Source organism: Xenopus laevis, chromosome 7S (assembly GCF_017654675.1).
Source record: "Xenopus laevis strain J_2021 chromosome 7S, Xenopus_laevis_v10.1, whole genome shotgun sequence".
NCBI lineage: Eukaryota > Metazoa > Chordata > Amphibia > Anura > Pipidae > Xenopus > Xenopus laevis.
Window position 1 is genome coordinate 61645362 of NC_054384.1, and position 16329 is coordinate 61661690.

Consider the following 16329-nt stretch of genomic DNA (forward strand, 5'->3'; position numbering starts at 1 on the left):
CTTCCCCTTTATACAGTCTGCCTGACACCCACTCTAAAGGTTGCCATAGAAGACCAATTTTAGTGCGATCCGACAAAGTCGTCAAATTATTGTGAGGTTAGAGGGCACAGAACGATCGTACATCTAACAATTTTTTGTCCGACATGGGTCAGAAAATCTATAGGTCAGGTTAGAACAATTTTTCATCATTCAATGTGAAATTGATCCATTGCCCAATTGTTTGCAGGACCAAGCAGGCAGCTAACCACAGTTTTCACATCTCAACTGAATGATATCGCTTGAAATGGTCTTTTTAGTTGATGGACAAATTGTACACCTAAACGATCATTTCAGGATAAGCTTGGTCTTCAAAAACCTTGGCCACCTTAATTTGTACGGTTGCAGTTTTATTTGTGACACAACCTACACATCCCCAATCTACCTTCTCAACAAGTTGAGTTCTAGCCTGAACGAGTGCAGGGCAATCCAGAAGAATGGACTGCTGCCAGCATTTCCCTAGGGTGGAATGCAGGAAAGATCCACCACAGGCCAAAATGCCCCTGTATAAGGGCTGTGTAAGAGCTCTTGCATAGATTATCATTATCTGCTCCAATGGAGCTTACAGTTTTAGAACTTCATACAACATGTTAGGGCAAATTTTTTAACAGGAGTCAGTTAACCTGTTCTTATGTTTTTGGACTGTGGGAGGAAACCCATGCAGACACAGAAAAAAAATATACAAGCTTGTTGCAAATATTGCTCAGGTCAGAATCAAACTCAGGATTCCAGCACTGCAAGGGAGCAATACTAACCACTGAGATACATCTGCTTATAGGAATAAGCTCTCTTATTTTCAAGAGGTTTCTGATTAGACGAGTGTCATTCACAACCTATATTCATTTAGGCATTGAGCTAACCTATTTTATCACACAGAGGTATGTGATGTTAGCTCTTCTCCCAGCTGACTAGATTTATAGTAGACTATAAATACAAAAACCTATTAGCTGCTGACTCTGAGATTAGTATAAGCAGCATTTTTTGAATTGATGACCATGTTTATTTAGGGAAATGGCACAATGGGTGTTTGCCACAGCTACCTGTAGCATCAATAAAGTAACCTGCTACTTAATGCAAATACACTGGTGCAAACGTGTATTTGCTTTCTTTTCCCTGTAGTAGACTGGTGAAAACAAATTGCTAATTGGCTGTTATTGGTGCAATTTAGCACTTATTATTAATAGAGTGTTTACTGCTTGTTTAAAGTAAATCAATAGAAAAGAATGTATAGCAGCATAAACATACAGTACATATAAGTGGAAGTTGTCATATTGCCTGAGACATTCTCCATAGACTGCATTACTTGTAGCATCTCTAGTGCTTTTTCTGTTTAATGAGGTAAAATCAGTCCACCATATCAAAAGCCTATCCCTAGACTTGTCAGATACTACAGCAACTTATGCTGTGACTAACATTGGGATATTTCTAATCAATATTTTTAAAAAAAATGTTCTTGTGTTTACTTGGGTTTATTATAAGAGATTGTCTCAGTGTGTTTACATTTCTACCACCTGCAGTCTACTATTAATTAACTTAGTGACAAATTAACATTTTCAGTTTAACTTTTCGCCAACTAGAAGGATTTTAGTAATTCTTTTACAGTTGCATTGATTTAGAGCTATTAACTAGTGATGGGTGAATTTATTTGCCAGGCGCAAATTCACAGTGTCAAAAACGAGACGCCGGCGCCGTTTCGCAAATTTGCCGTTTCGCGAATTTTGCGGGAAATTCGAGAGATACTGATATCAGAAAATAATTATTATCTATGGTAACACTGTCTTTGAATGCTAATTATAATTTTGCCATAAAATTATTTGCCTGATGCTTTTACATTACCTTTCTTACCCCCATGTTCCTCTATGAGGGGGCTGCCATATTTGTGCAGCATTAGAAACTTTAACTGACAGGTTAAGAAGGGACAGTCGGGTTGGCAACTTCAAGTGACAATTACTTACAAAAGCAGAACTATCAGTGAAAAACGATCAACATGACCTATAGGTAACTTTTGATGTACATTAATATTTCGAAAAGAACATTTTTAGGGGTTAATTATCAAGGTCCGAATTTATCTCAATATCTGCTGCTACAAACTCTGATCTAACCCGCTCGGGGTTTTAACACTTATTTATTAATACATTTTCCCAAAAATTACCTTTGTGGGAAAAGCTCAGATTTTCACGTTTTTTTTTGTGAATTTTCACCCAAAAGCTCCGAAAACATCGTGAAATTGCCAGAAACCCCGACACATCCAAAAATCAATGGGACTGTTCCCATTGACTTTTATGCAACCTCGACAGGTTTGAGATGCCGTGTTTTTATATTCGCGCTTTTTCGTTCTCAGGTTTAATAAATTCTGAAAAATTAATGATTTTTTTAAAAGTATATTATAACACAAAAAAATCTAAAATTTTCGGGGAATTTTGGGTATTCAGAGCTTAGTAAATAACCCCCTTAGTGTCAGTATCACTTTCAGTGATTTCTGAGATACTAGCAGTTTGCGGAACAAAAAGCTAAATAAGAGAAAAACCCACAGATAAAAAATTAAGACCAACTGCAAATTATCTCTCTACATCATGTTAACGTAAAGGTAAAAAACCCCTTTAAACTGATTCTGACAGTAAAAAACAAACCATCAAAATATTATTGCATATTAAGGGGGTTATTTATTACAACTCAATTTTTTTTCTCTAGAGAAATTAAACTCAAATTATTTGAGATTTATTATGCCCTGAAGATGCTTTGGGGTGTTTGATGCTGGTTTTCACTCGAAAAACCGAGGTATTCGATGTTTTTAAGCCTATAAACACAAAAAATTTAGGTATTTAAGCATATAAACTATAAAAATTGGAGATATTCATAAAAACTAGAATTTTTATTGTTAATTTAATTATTAGTTAATTAGCCAAATTCATGTATGGGAGTTAAGTCGAGTTTGTTTCTGGTAAAAATATATATTAAAAAAAAATGAATTTTAGTAATTAACTCCTAAAAGTTAACTATGGATCGTGTTGATCTTTTTTTGCTGAAAGGTCTGCTTTTGTAAGTAACTGTTCCTAAAAATGACTGTTTTGCCAACCTGTCCCTTCTTAACCTATCAGTTAGAATTACTAATGTAATGTAAAAGCATTAAGCAGATGCTTTTTTGACAAAATTATAAATTATAATAATGTTATGATTTATGTATTGTAAAAGGTTTAAATTCTGCTGTCAGTACCTCTTTAACTTACTAGGTCAAAAAAGCATAACATATCATGGCTATTGGTTCAAGCATAGCCTTGAATAACTTTTTTACATTCTGGGTTTTGGGTTATTTGTGTTTATTATTACTGTACTAATTTTACAGGAAAAGGAAAGCAACATCATCACAAATATGTTACAGTAATATTCAAATTCTCATGGCTAAGTTATGAGCCAGGGTGCTTTAATTAGAAATTTTTGCCTTTCATAAAATGAACAAATGTGCATCTAAAAAACTAAAAGAAAAAGGACCCTTTTCTCTCCCTACCATATTCTCCCGGGAGTACTAATTACAAGATACAGTACCATGAAAGCACATCCATAACACAAGCAGTAACCCCAGATTCATTGACCCATGATCAAGTCAAAGTGAAGATCAGAGATAGTGGCAAATTACCCTTGTCTGCTGTGCTAATATAATGCTTTAACAGCTGAGAGAAATAAGGGAGCATTTTAGTACAAGTGTTTAAAAATGTTTTAATAGGTTTCTAAGAGGAATGAAGAAATAATTACTTTATTACTCTAGAAAAATGTTGAATTGAATTAGGAGATATGGCACAATGTGCCACAACAAAGAGTCAAATGGAAGATCTACCCACGTAGTCCATAGTTCAATTAAAATAGTAAATAGCCTATGAGTAAGTCCCCAAACATGCACAAAACACAAATATGCAAAAACATACAGGCAGATTAATTGGATCCTGACCCTAGTGTGTTGTGTGAAAGGGATTTTAGATTGTAAGCTCCACTAGAACAGGGACAGATGTCAATGATGTATAATCTAAATAAAGTGCTATGAAATATACTAGCACTATATGAGTAATGAAAAATAATCATACAATCGTATTTTTGAGATCTTTTACAGTTTTCCCGTTATGGGTTGTAAATTCCACCAGTGTGAAGATCATAATTATGTAACTATGAAAGCTGTTCTTTTAGCAGAAAATGCAGAGAACACTGGGCTTATAACAACTTTCTTTTTATTATAGTTTTCCATTGCGCAATGCAGGTCCCATACTTTTAAAATAGGTAATAATGATCTCACCACTGGGGCCCTGTGTGTGGGATATGAATGGCGTTATTCTTACCAAGCTAGCCCTTCTATATGGAGCCTCCGAATGTTTTTCAAAAATAATAAGAATGATTTTCTCACATAGAACATGTTTTAAGTGACTGCATCTACACTGTTTCTACTTAAAGGAAAACTATACCCCCAAAATGAACACTTAAGCAACAGATAGTTCATATCATATTAAGTGGCATATTAAAGAATCTTACCAAACTGGAATATATATTTAAGTAAATATTGCCCTTTTACATCTCTTGCCTTGAGCCACCATTTCGTGATGGTCTCTGTGCTGTCTCAGAGATCACCTGACCAGAAATACTTCTACTCTAATTCTAAAACAGGAAGAAGTGTTGAAGCAAAAGACACAACTCTGTCTGTTAATTGGCTCATGTGACCTAACATGTATGGTTTGTTGGTATGTTTGTGAGTACAGTGAATCCTACGATCCCAGGGGGCAGCCCTTATTTTTTAAAATGGCAATTTTCTATTTATGATTACCCAATGGCACATACTACTAGAAAAGTATATTATTATGAAAATGGTTTAATTACATGAAGCAGGATTTTACATATGAGCTGTTTTATGCAATATCTTTCTATAGAGACCTACATTGTTTGGGGGCTATAGTTTTCCTTTAATAGTACAGCTTACATTTTTAAGGCAGATAAGCCTTCTGGGCTGAAAAATACAGGAAATGATTCTAGAATATTTGTAACTCATACAGTGTTGCTTTACCTTGAAGAATACAAAAATGAGGCACTGGATGACAGAAGTGACATTTAAGGGAGAGTGGACTTTTATTTACTGACCTCTGTTCCTATTTTTTATTTTGTAACCCATGTTTGCTAAATTATTGAAAGACCCCTGTTTGTTATAAATTATTGAAAAAACTAACCTACAGTAAATTCATGTTATACTAATTAATTCTAATTAATTAATACCATTATTATTAGTAACTATAAACTATACCAAAACAAAATCTGGCTAGAATTCAATTCAAGAATAAATCCACATCCCATTAAAATAAATAATCATTACGTTTTTAGGCACATTATTCATGGATTAATTGTTTTCAATAGCATTCACCTTATATTGCAAGACATAATACTGAGAACCTTTACAGCTCCTCCATAAAACTTCATCAAAATTAAGAGTAATTAAATTCCATTCATATCAAATATTAGAGTATGCTAGACTATCCCAGATTTTCATTCTAAAATCAGTAATCTCTCCCAGCTTGTACATATATACAAACTGCGACTTAGTGCTGCCAATGGATACCAATTTTTTAAAAATGCACCACTGCAAACGCAATAGCTACAATCCATGGCTACAGAGAGAAATTAGTTTAGATTTTAGTACAAATTGCATATTGCCATGAATCTGAAAAAAGAACCAGAATCATACACAGATCCAAAATATAAAAAATACATGAAATAATGTTGCAAATTATTTATTTAAAAATACTATGATAACTGTGGAGAACATCATAGTGAGCAAACCTTTGGAGAAATCTTTACAGTATCAAATTTAAGAAGGTTTGGGAGGAGAACTTGTGATGTCTGAATTTGTCTGATGTTTTTAGTTATGAGTAAAGACTGCCTTTGAAACATAACTCTGTGGCTGCACTAAAGTATTCTTCCTGACTGTTGTTTGTTGGATTGTAAAGTTGTGACCTCTGACCCATGTTCCTACATAAAAGTGTGCATTCTTTGTGGTTAGAGTAGCCTATATATCAAGAAAAGTGGAAATGTGTTTTTCTGTGTTATGAAATCTTGGATGAACTCATATATATATATATATATATATATATCCCAAGCTAGATCTGATCTAATTCAAAAAATGTATCAATATTACACTTTAGGGACCACTGCAAAGGGATGAGCAGATTTAATCATTGTTTTTGCTGTCAGGAATTTTGTGTGAAAAAAGTTTAGAGTTTCCTAACATTACATTTGCAGAATGCAGTCCTTCTTTCTTGTGTATTCAATACACTCTAAGGGCGAAATTCACTAGCGCAAATCAGCCAAATTTCATTTCTCGCCGATTTACTAATGGGTGCTGGCTTAAATTCACTAGCGAAGTGGACCTACTCTATTGCTACTTTGCACCCTTACGCCAGGCAAAGTTGCGCTATGGTGAATGGATGTAACTACACTAATTCACTAACTTGCGCATTTTACTGAACATTACCTCTTGCGCCAGACTTGCCTTCGCCACCTCAGACCAGGCGAAGTGCAATAGAGTAGATAGGGCTTGCTTCAAAAGAAGTGTAACATCTTTCTAAGTCCCAAAACACCCTGGTGTCTTTTACTTTTTTAAGGGTGATAGGCTGAAAAAGATCGTAATTTTTTGGGGGGTACCCTCATTCCCCCTTACATTTCCGAACATATGGCACCTAAACTATACAGTGGGCACATACAGTATGTAGGGCAAAATAACAACTCTATTTTATTTTATGAAGCATTCCCAGGCTTGTGTAGTGTAATGTATTTGCTGCTACATATACGTCCATTGTACTTTAACTTAGCGCTGTATGCAAATTAGGCATCGCTAGCGTAACTTCGCTTTGCTTGACAAAGTAACGCTAGTGCAACTTCGCTACCTTTCTCCTCCCTGAGCGCAACTTCGGATTTTAGTGAATTAGCGGCGCCTTGGCGAAAATTCATCTGGCGAAGTGTGGTGAAGCCAACACTGGCGCAACTTCGAAGGTAAGTAAATTTGCCCCTAAACTTGTATTCTAGTCTGATCTAGATTTCAAATCACAACATGTATTATACAAGTTGTGGGATCCAAGTTTTTTCCAAAGTGAAATTCCTATTACAGCAAGAAGAAACATGTTCCAAACCCACATGCATTCAGAATACCCATATCCAGACCATTTGGTGGTCATTTTTAGATTTTTCTAGTTTACCATGGCCTGCTAACATGTTTTATTCATAAGCCAAAGATGTAGAGAGGTAGAGATAGAGGTAGAGATTTTCAAGCCCTTTACAAGCAGTTGTACCACACAATGCACACAAGTTAGTTGCATGTTGTTGTTATAGGTATAAAGACATACATGATATTCATTCATCACTGTCAGATTCTGCTGGGCTCGCATAGCCATGAATAACAGAATTAAAAGTATCAATGAGAAGTTCAATTCTAATTTGCCGCTAACTGATTAGATGATACGCATTATTACAAGTCATCACAGCCTAGCTGGCCCATGTCTCACATTGTATCTCGAGAATACATCAAAACTAAACGTTCAAAGGAAAATAAGTGGTAGACACATTGACTCAAAGCCATAATGAACACCCCATGGTGCTTTCAACCCTATGGTCAGTGTGTAGTAGGTTATTTGTAATTATGTTGCACATTCTATTGCATATCTGTTAAGTATAGTTTCTAGGAACCAAAATGACACCCGTGTACTCCATTCCCTGTACATCTGATTACATTTACAGCAATTTTCTTTTTCAATAAAATATAATGCTTTTCTAAGTCAGTGACAAAAACCATTTCATCACTGTAATATTTAGTAATCATATACAAGCATCATCATTTCATGCTATTGGTATTAATATGTTCAATGTCTTTGAGGCATACATTTCAACACATGTAGAGCCCTTGTGTAGACATCCTTCTCTACTATTTTGAATTATTTAAATGTAATCACCCAACACACAGGATCTTGTGACTATTCAGAAAAGAGGCTTAGAAAAAACTGGGTGCCTAATGTAACCCTAACAAATCTTATACAAGCGAATAAAGAGCTATCAGATTTCCCTCTGGTGAACTGTGGTGAGGTGGAATTTTTACCCTGTGATAAATGTCAGCAAGTTTTTTAGACCAGGAAAAGGAAATTATCAACAATGTGTTGGTTTCTGCTTTCCTGTACTGAATAAATACAGGTATACAAATACATTTCTGTTCTGTATGCTGTCCATTATATTTAAATACATAGTTGACTTGTTTGCTTTTAACTATAAGCATTTGTCTTCACTCTATAGTTACTTTTAAGTATTGCTGAGATGGATTTAAGTGACAAAAATCACAGTTAAGGCCACATAAATGTCATCAGAAACTGTTTTGTTACTTGATTAATTTTTTTTCTGGCCCGGTAGATGCATGTGACTTCATTGTGTTATGCACACATATGACACAACGGGTGTGTCATAATGTAAATATGTGTTATGTGATATAATGATGCTTGTTCAATATTTATTCATTAGAAATCTTATAGAGAGAAAGGGATTAATAGTTTAGAACCATCTTGCTTAAATGCACATTCTTCATGAAAAAAGTTTAGCACCAAGAAAAACATGCTTACGGTAACTATCCCAATTCAATGTTTTGCTAAATTGCACATTATGTTCTTTTTCACAGTTCAAATAGATTTAAAATTGCAGATTCCTTGCAGTTATGGGTATATCTACCATGCATATATTGTTTCCAGTGATTAAAGTGCTACAGATTTCGGCGCCATTTACGATGTTCAAGGTAAGCTACAATATGAAAAAACGGCCACAATTTTCCATCTTTATGCACTTTTTTTCTACCCGACCCTACGTGCTAATTGAATTGCAGAGGGTCCTTCACCACATTTCAGAGCACAGATATGTGTGGCCGCTGCCATAAGTCCAGTGCTGCAAGTATTTGGCACACAGACATTCACCTACTGTACCTGTCCTATAGCATATGCACCAGTCAGACATGCAAGTTGGGGAGTGGTGGTGGACACAGGCCACAACAGGACCGTGTACCTACTATCTGAGTGCAGACAGAAGCACCCTCTGACTGAGCAGTGCTTTTGAGCATCAATTGATATGTTTTGCACTCTGTTTGGTACGTTTAAGAAATGCGTGTGTGGATTCCTCCTTTTTTTCCGGTCTGGCAATTTTTTCCTGTTTGATTCACGGAAATGGAAAATATAGTTTTGATTAAACGTTTTTTAGCCCTGTGCTACCCTGACTAAGAACCTGCTGTGAATCACTTCAACATAAACCCATAGCTGAGTGTAGATGGTATTTAGTATACATGGTCTTTCTTTTAGCTTTTAAAAATTGTCTAAATCACTTTTTCACTGCTCTCATGTAATCACCTTTTTGGAATATGCAACACAAGCCACTGACTGCTCTACTTCTTTACCTGCTGCCAACTCAGCCTGTGTTACGTATGTTAATTTAAAGACCCTGAATTAGGATGCTGCAGTTAATATTAATTACTTTGCTATTTTACTCTGTAATTTTTCTCATTGACCAACTCTGATCCCATAATTAGTTTTGCTAAAGAATTTTAAGAATAATTTACATCCCAGAGAAATCTGTTCACCTGTTTGGGAAATATAATCCTTGGAGGAAAAAGGGACCTGTTGAGTTGTATTCATTTAGATAACCCCAATTACAATACTCAACTGAGGCACATTCTTCTCCTTATCCTGCACTTGAAAGGGTTGAGTTAGGTATCTGTCATCTCCATGTCTACCTCCACAATGCATTGTTTTAAATGTCTAAGGAGAACATTGTTAGAATGCTGACAACTCCTCATAAACCATTTTCAGATCTTGTTATCTAATCAAAGTCTCTGTCAATCTCGTTGTCTCTCTAGATTACGTTTTATTCTACTTTGTGCATTGTAAATTACGTCGGTTTTCTCCAAGGACCATAAAATTGCTTACCAAGAACACTGCTATTAGTGTACCAAGCATTTTTAGTAAACAATGGAATTTTTTACTGCTGCCCATGACTCAGATCTGAATGATGAATGATGCAGATGAGTTTTGAAGCAGAATTTAATCCTAAAAAGAAGAACTAATCACTGTCTGGAAGTCGTGACAAACAGGAGTCATCAGTCATAAATTTGCTTAATAAAAATACTAAGGGGTTAGTAATTTTAGGGCTAGGGTGGTGGTGGTGGTAAGGGTTATCTACCTTTCTTGCTTACATGACTAATTTGTTTTGCTTTTAATTATGTGAAACATCCAGATTCCATGCAGACTGCACCCTGGTCAGAACCTGAGCACTGGAAGGCAGCAATGCTTGGTACCATGCCAGCAACCTGATACCATTTGTTACCATCCAGTATTCATTAGTGATGGTTGAATCTGACCCATTTTGCTTTACCGAAAATTCGCAAATAGGCAGATTTTTTTTTATCCACCCATTGGAGTCTATGTGTGTCATTTTCACGGCGAAACATGGAGAAAAATTTCGCTCATCATTAGTATTCATACAAACTGTTTTATATCATTTATATTTAGTTCTTTAGGAAATAATACTCAACTCGTTCTTGCTATTTGTATATAGTAGGGGAATTACACTACAATACTAAAAAGAATTTAATCTGATATAAATGATGAAGCTATAGATTTTAATTGAACAATAAATACACCACATTTTTAGCACAAGCACTATTTTCTGAGCTTAAGTAGGACATATGATGTATATTGTTCCTTATAGTTTTATGGCACAGTACAACATTATGAATCTTAAAAAGTCCATTCACTTAAAGGGATCCTGTCATCGGAAAACTTGTTTTTTCAAAATGCATCAGTTAATAGTGCTACTCCAGCAGAATTCTGCACTGAAATCCATTTCTCAAAAGAGCAATAAGATTATTTTATATTCAATTTTGAAATCTGACATGGGGCTAGACATTTTGTCAATTTCCCAGCTGTCCCTGGTCATGTGACTTTTGCCTGCACTTTAGGAGAGAAATGCTTTCTGGCAGGCTGCTGTTTTTCCTTCTCAATGTAACTGAATGTGTCTCAGTGGGACATGGGTTTTTACTATTGAGTTTTGTTCTTAGATCTACCAGGCAGCTGTTATCTTGTGTTAGGGAGCTGTTATCTGGTTACCTTCCCATTGTTCTTTTGTTTGGCTGCTGGGGGGGGGAGGGGGTGATATCACTCCAACTTGCAGTACAGCAGTAAAGAGTGATTGAAGTTTATCAGAGCTCAAGTCACATGACTTGGGGCAGCTGAGAAATTGACAATATGTCTAGTCCCATGTCAGATTTCAAAATTGAATATAAAAAAATTTGTTTGCTCTTTTGAGAAATGGATTTCAGTGCAGAATTCTGCTGGAGCAGCACTATTAACTGATTCATTGTTTTCCCATGACAGTATCCCTTTAAGACTTACTTTATATTTAACTTTATATTGTTACTAATTTTCTAGCATGCCATAATGAAAGATAGGTTTGCATTTTCAGAGACACCGGGCTATTTGTTACTAGCTTGGGTGGACAGAATATAAAGCAATTGTCCATAAACACAATGAGAACAGTATGTGCAACAAAACAGGATGAAAGCCAAACGGGCAATCTAGGAGAACCTGTTTTTGATTTCAGGCTTCAAGTCTAATGTATTCTGACCTGAGCTTTCCTCTCCTACATCACCTTTTTTAAGCTTTAAAATAAATAACAGATCCTGTAGTCAGAACGTCGGTCTATGTGAGTTACCACGGAGACAGCGCCCAAAGGGAGCGTCTCGTAAGGCACCAGAACCTTCAGTTCTGCAATGTTAAGGGTAAAAACACAGGAAATTGAAACAATGTGGCCAAAAATGCTCAGCTCTTTGTTCATTTTCATTAAGAAATACCAAATAAATATTTCTTCCAAAAAATGTAGAGTATGTGTTTTTTAAAACATAAAATGTCAGCCAAGATAAAAGTGGCCCTGGACAACTTTTCATCAGCATGCAAAGCTATTTTAAAATATAAAAAGGCTGCTTTTTTCATTTGGAAAAAAATGAGGACACACAATTAATGCATATTTGTAATGCCCATCATGTTTTTCAATAGTTAAACTTGCTTTAATAAGTAAGACCCTAAAGTGTATGATTTCTTAGTTATTTACACAGATTTATTTTTCAACACAAAACTGTTCTTGCCTCATCTTTTAATCTCATCTAATATATGTGTTTTTTTATGAAATACTCTGTAATTAAACATTCAAACTGATGGACCAGTAGCAGCAAAAATGAATATTAATAGTGTAATATGTGTCATTAGTGCAAAATATTTTCGCAAAGACACTTGCAAACGTTAGTGACCATGTTTGAGATATTTTTAACTGATTAAAGAGCTCAACTACTTCCTCGCAAAGTTTGAGACAAAATTGCTTTCTCGAACGTTCGCGTTGTATTGTTATAAAATTTCACAATCGCAAACCATTTTTTGAAACAAAATATTTAGATTCACAATGCAATAAAAGCCTAGCAAAGAATATTACATTGCAGCACAATGTATTCACAAACTTTTGCTCATTGCAAATTTTTTTACATTTCCCTCTTACCATTTATTTCTATCCTGGATGTTTTTAAAGCAGAAATTTTGTTGCATATTGCAGAGTGTTTACTACGTTGTACTGTGTTTAGCCATTGTTGTAATATTTCTTTATATCCAGGTATGGGATCTGTTATCTGGAAACCCATTGTCCCATAGACTCCATTTTATCCAAATAATCCAAATTTTTTAAAATTATTGCTATTTTCTCTGTAATAATACAACAGTACCTTGTACTTGATCCAAAGTAAGATATACTTAATCCTTTTTGGAAGCAAAACCAGCCTATTGGGTTTATTTAATGTTTACATTATATATATGTATAGGATCCCTTATATATATGTATAGGATCCCTTATCCGGAAACCCAAAGTCCAGAAAGCTCCGAATTACGGAATGGCTGTCTCCCATAGACTCCATTTTATCCAAATAATCCACATTTTTAAAAATTATTTCCTTTTTCTCTGTAATTATAAAACAGTAGCTTGTACTTGATCCCAACTAAGATATAATTAATCCTTATTGGAAGCAAAACCAGTCTATTGGGTTTATTTAATGTTTAAATGAATTTCTAGTAGACTTAAGGCATAAAGACCCAAATTACGGAAAGATCCGTTATCCGGAAAACCCCAGGTCCTGGATTCTGGATAACAGGTCCCATACCTGTATATATATATATATATATATATATATATATATATATATATATATATATATATATATATACTGGTTTCCTCTACCTGCACTGACAAGAACTGCTTCTGCCTGTGTGCAGCTACACAGAGTGGATTAGGTGGCCATCTAGACCTGTGGGAGGCTTCACCCCTTACATTATTATTGTTATTATAGTGTAGAGTGTAGTCCAGCAGGGGAAATGATGCTCATACATTTAAGAATAGTGGGTGCTGGGGTTTGAGAATAATAATAATAATAATAATAATAATAATAATAATAATAATATGTTTACAAAAAATAATTCCCTGGCAGACAGTCCTAATATACACAAATCTAAGTGTATCTGAAAGGGATACAACAACATCCAAAAATCATGCCCATATAATGTGCAAGACCTTGTATCCTCTGGGTATTTTTTTTTCAAAACTAAGGATTGTGGTATAACAGCTGCATAAACGTTCAGGCCTAACTAACTTTGATTCTGCTTCACAAGAGGGCAGTTACCTGATCTCCTATGCGTCCTAGGAGCCTGACCGTATTAACATGAATTCTTAATCTTAATCTGCGACACTCACATGCTCAGTGGGCTCAGAGCAGCTGTTGAGAAGGTAAGTTTAGGGGTCGTCGCAAATTATCAAGCAGAAAATGAGGTTGGCCTGTAATATAAGCGGATGCTACAAGGCTGATTATTAGATTCCCATGCTATTTGCACTGGTTCTGGTTTCCGTGCTGTCATATATTAATTATCTGTATTAATTACTAATCAGCCTTATATTGTGACATTTATATTCTATGTGTACTGTACATTTTGAGTCAGTCCCTACGCTCAGTAATTGACAGCAGCACAAAGCATGTGCAGTGATTCAGCAGAAAAAAAGATGGGGAGCTACTGGGGCATCTTTGGAGACACAGATCTTTACCACTAAAGGGCTGGTATAGAAGCCCAAAACATAATGTTCAACATTTCTAGCCTACTTCTTTAGTTAGGCTTAGTTCTCCTTTAAGCCTACAACACTAACGCAAAACAGAAAAATCTTGTTTAATTTGCCAGAAAGAAGGAAACCCAAATCATTGTTGAATAAAACATCAGGATATGCTATGCTATGTTGACAGTCAGCCAGCAAACAGAACACTTTTGGGATTATTTAATAACTTGATTTACCTAAAATCCTACAAAGGTTCGTGGGAGGAATCTGTATTTTGTGGCCCAGTGTATGCTTTCCATATCTTTAAACTAATTTAATCTAACTAAAAACTTTTTAAACCTAATAAATATGCACAGGTTGTTGCAATATCCAGAGAAAATAAGATTAGATCATCACAAAACAAGATTATATAGAGCAGGTGGTATTTAGGTAGTAAGAAAAACGTTGATATGTTGTTTAATGCATTTAAAATTTATATTTGTATAGAAATGCATTTTACAGTCTTTGAGTGGGGTTTGTAGATGGCACTTAATATAAAGTGTCATCACATTTTCCACTTTCTGTATGCTCTAAATTAGCAGCGACTGAAAATGTGTGTCACATAGTATAACAGTGACAAAATTGGGTAAATCATTCATCGATATGCCACAAACATTAAATAAGGTGAGTTTAAAGGGAAAATTAAATTAAAGCATTTCCCTTTTTTGTGTAATAAAAGACAATTTTATTTTAAGGTTGTTATCTATTAATTACAAATTTTCAATGATTTTAAAGTTATTTGTAAATCAAACCACTTAAAATAATCATAACCACTTTCAAAAATAAATATATGCTGGGACTTGACATCCCTCTGCTTTCCAGAGAATCTGTGCATCAACAGATATGGAAAGCAGAGGGACTATTAAATGCATCACTTCACAAATTAAGGCGAGGGAGCAGTGGCGGAACTACCGGGGGGAGCAGTCCTTGCACCACATACAAATGCGGCCAAATGCGGCTGTACGGAGGGGGGCGGGGCCCGGCTGCGCGTCACGCACCCTCTAGGATCGCTACTGCGAGGGAGGGATTACATTACACTGTAAGCCTAAAGGGGAAGACTGGTCCGAGCAAGTACAGACAAACCCTCATGGTTTCCTTTCAACTTGTGGAATCAGGTATGTAAAAAAAATACATTAATACACTGTATTTATATTTGGAAGTTCAGATGGTACTGTATATATGCACCTCTGCATAAACCCAACCAAATTAGCTTATGACAAATTCCCTTTAATCTGTTATGTACCAAGACAGTGCTTAACCACAGGGAAAGAGGATCTTTACCTGGAACAATCAAGCAAACTGGTTTGTCACAAATTGCCCTGCAGTATATTATTGCCAAGTGTTGAATTATCAAGTAAGTTTTTGTTAAGCATGCTAATATTATTTTGTCCCCACTGGCACTTTGACATACAATATATGTTTACTAATTCTATTAGTGACTGTACTGTTGTAAAAGAAATGTACTATATGTGTTTTGGAAAAAAAAATCCTATTGCTTTGTTTTTCTTTGTTTTTTTCTTTGAAGCTTTTAGTTTGCACCATCTGTTGCTGAAAATTCTTACAGTTTGTTACTGGTTACTGCCTAATTCAGTCAACAACATTGCAACTTTTTATCCTTCAGCAAGTCCTTATGACCCTATTAGTTTAGCCTGCTATATTTTATTTTTTTTTGGAAATACTGACAGACTGGGTAATTTGTGCCACCCCCAAAAGAGATTTTTTTCATTCTCCCATAAAACAAATGTTAGTCTAATATTCTGCTTTGTTCCATATTAATTGGCCAAATTTATTATGTTGTGTAGCTTCCAAAAACTTGAAATGTGGATTTCTCCAGTTTGTGGCACCTGTATAAACCATTCTTCATTCTTAGGTAATTCAGTTTTGGAAGCCTTTTTAACTTTACACTAATAAGTCCAGTTTGTGGTTTTGCGGTTGCTGTTCTTTCCTTAGAGTTTATTGAGGCCTAATGTCACCCGTCCCATGTCAGTCGGACAATGAATGCAAATGCCATGTCTCAATGCCAATAAGACAAAGATGTGACATTCTGTCTTCCTTCATGCTCTTTAACAATGCATT

General features: G+C 35.2%; 1 protein-coding gene across 1 annotated transcript in view; it reads right to left on the reverse strand.

Moving 5' to 3' along the window:
* Window positions 1-16329, reverse strand: part of cdon.S (cell adhesion associated, oncogene regulated S homeolog) — a 132264-nt gene that overhangs the window by 74074 nt on the left and 41861 nt on the right. The window lies entirely within an intron of this gene.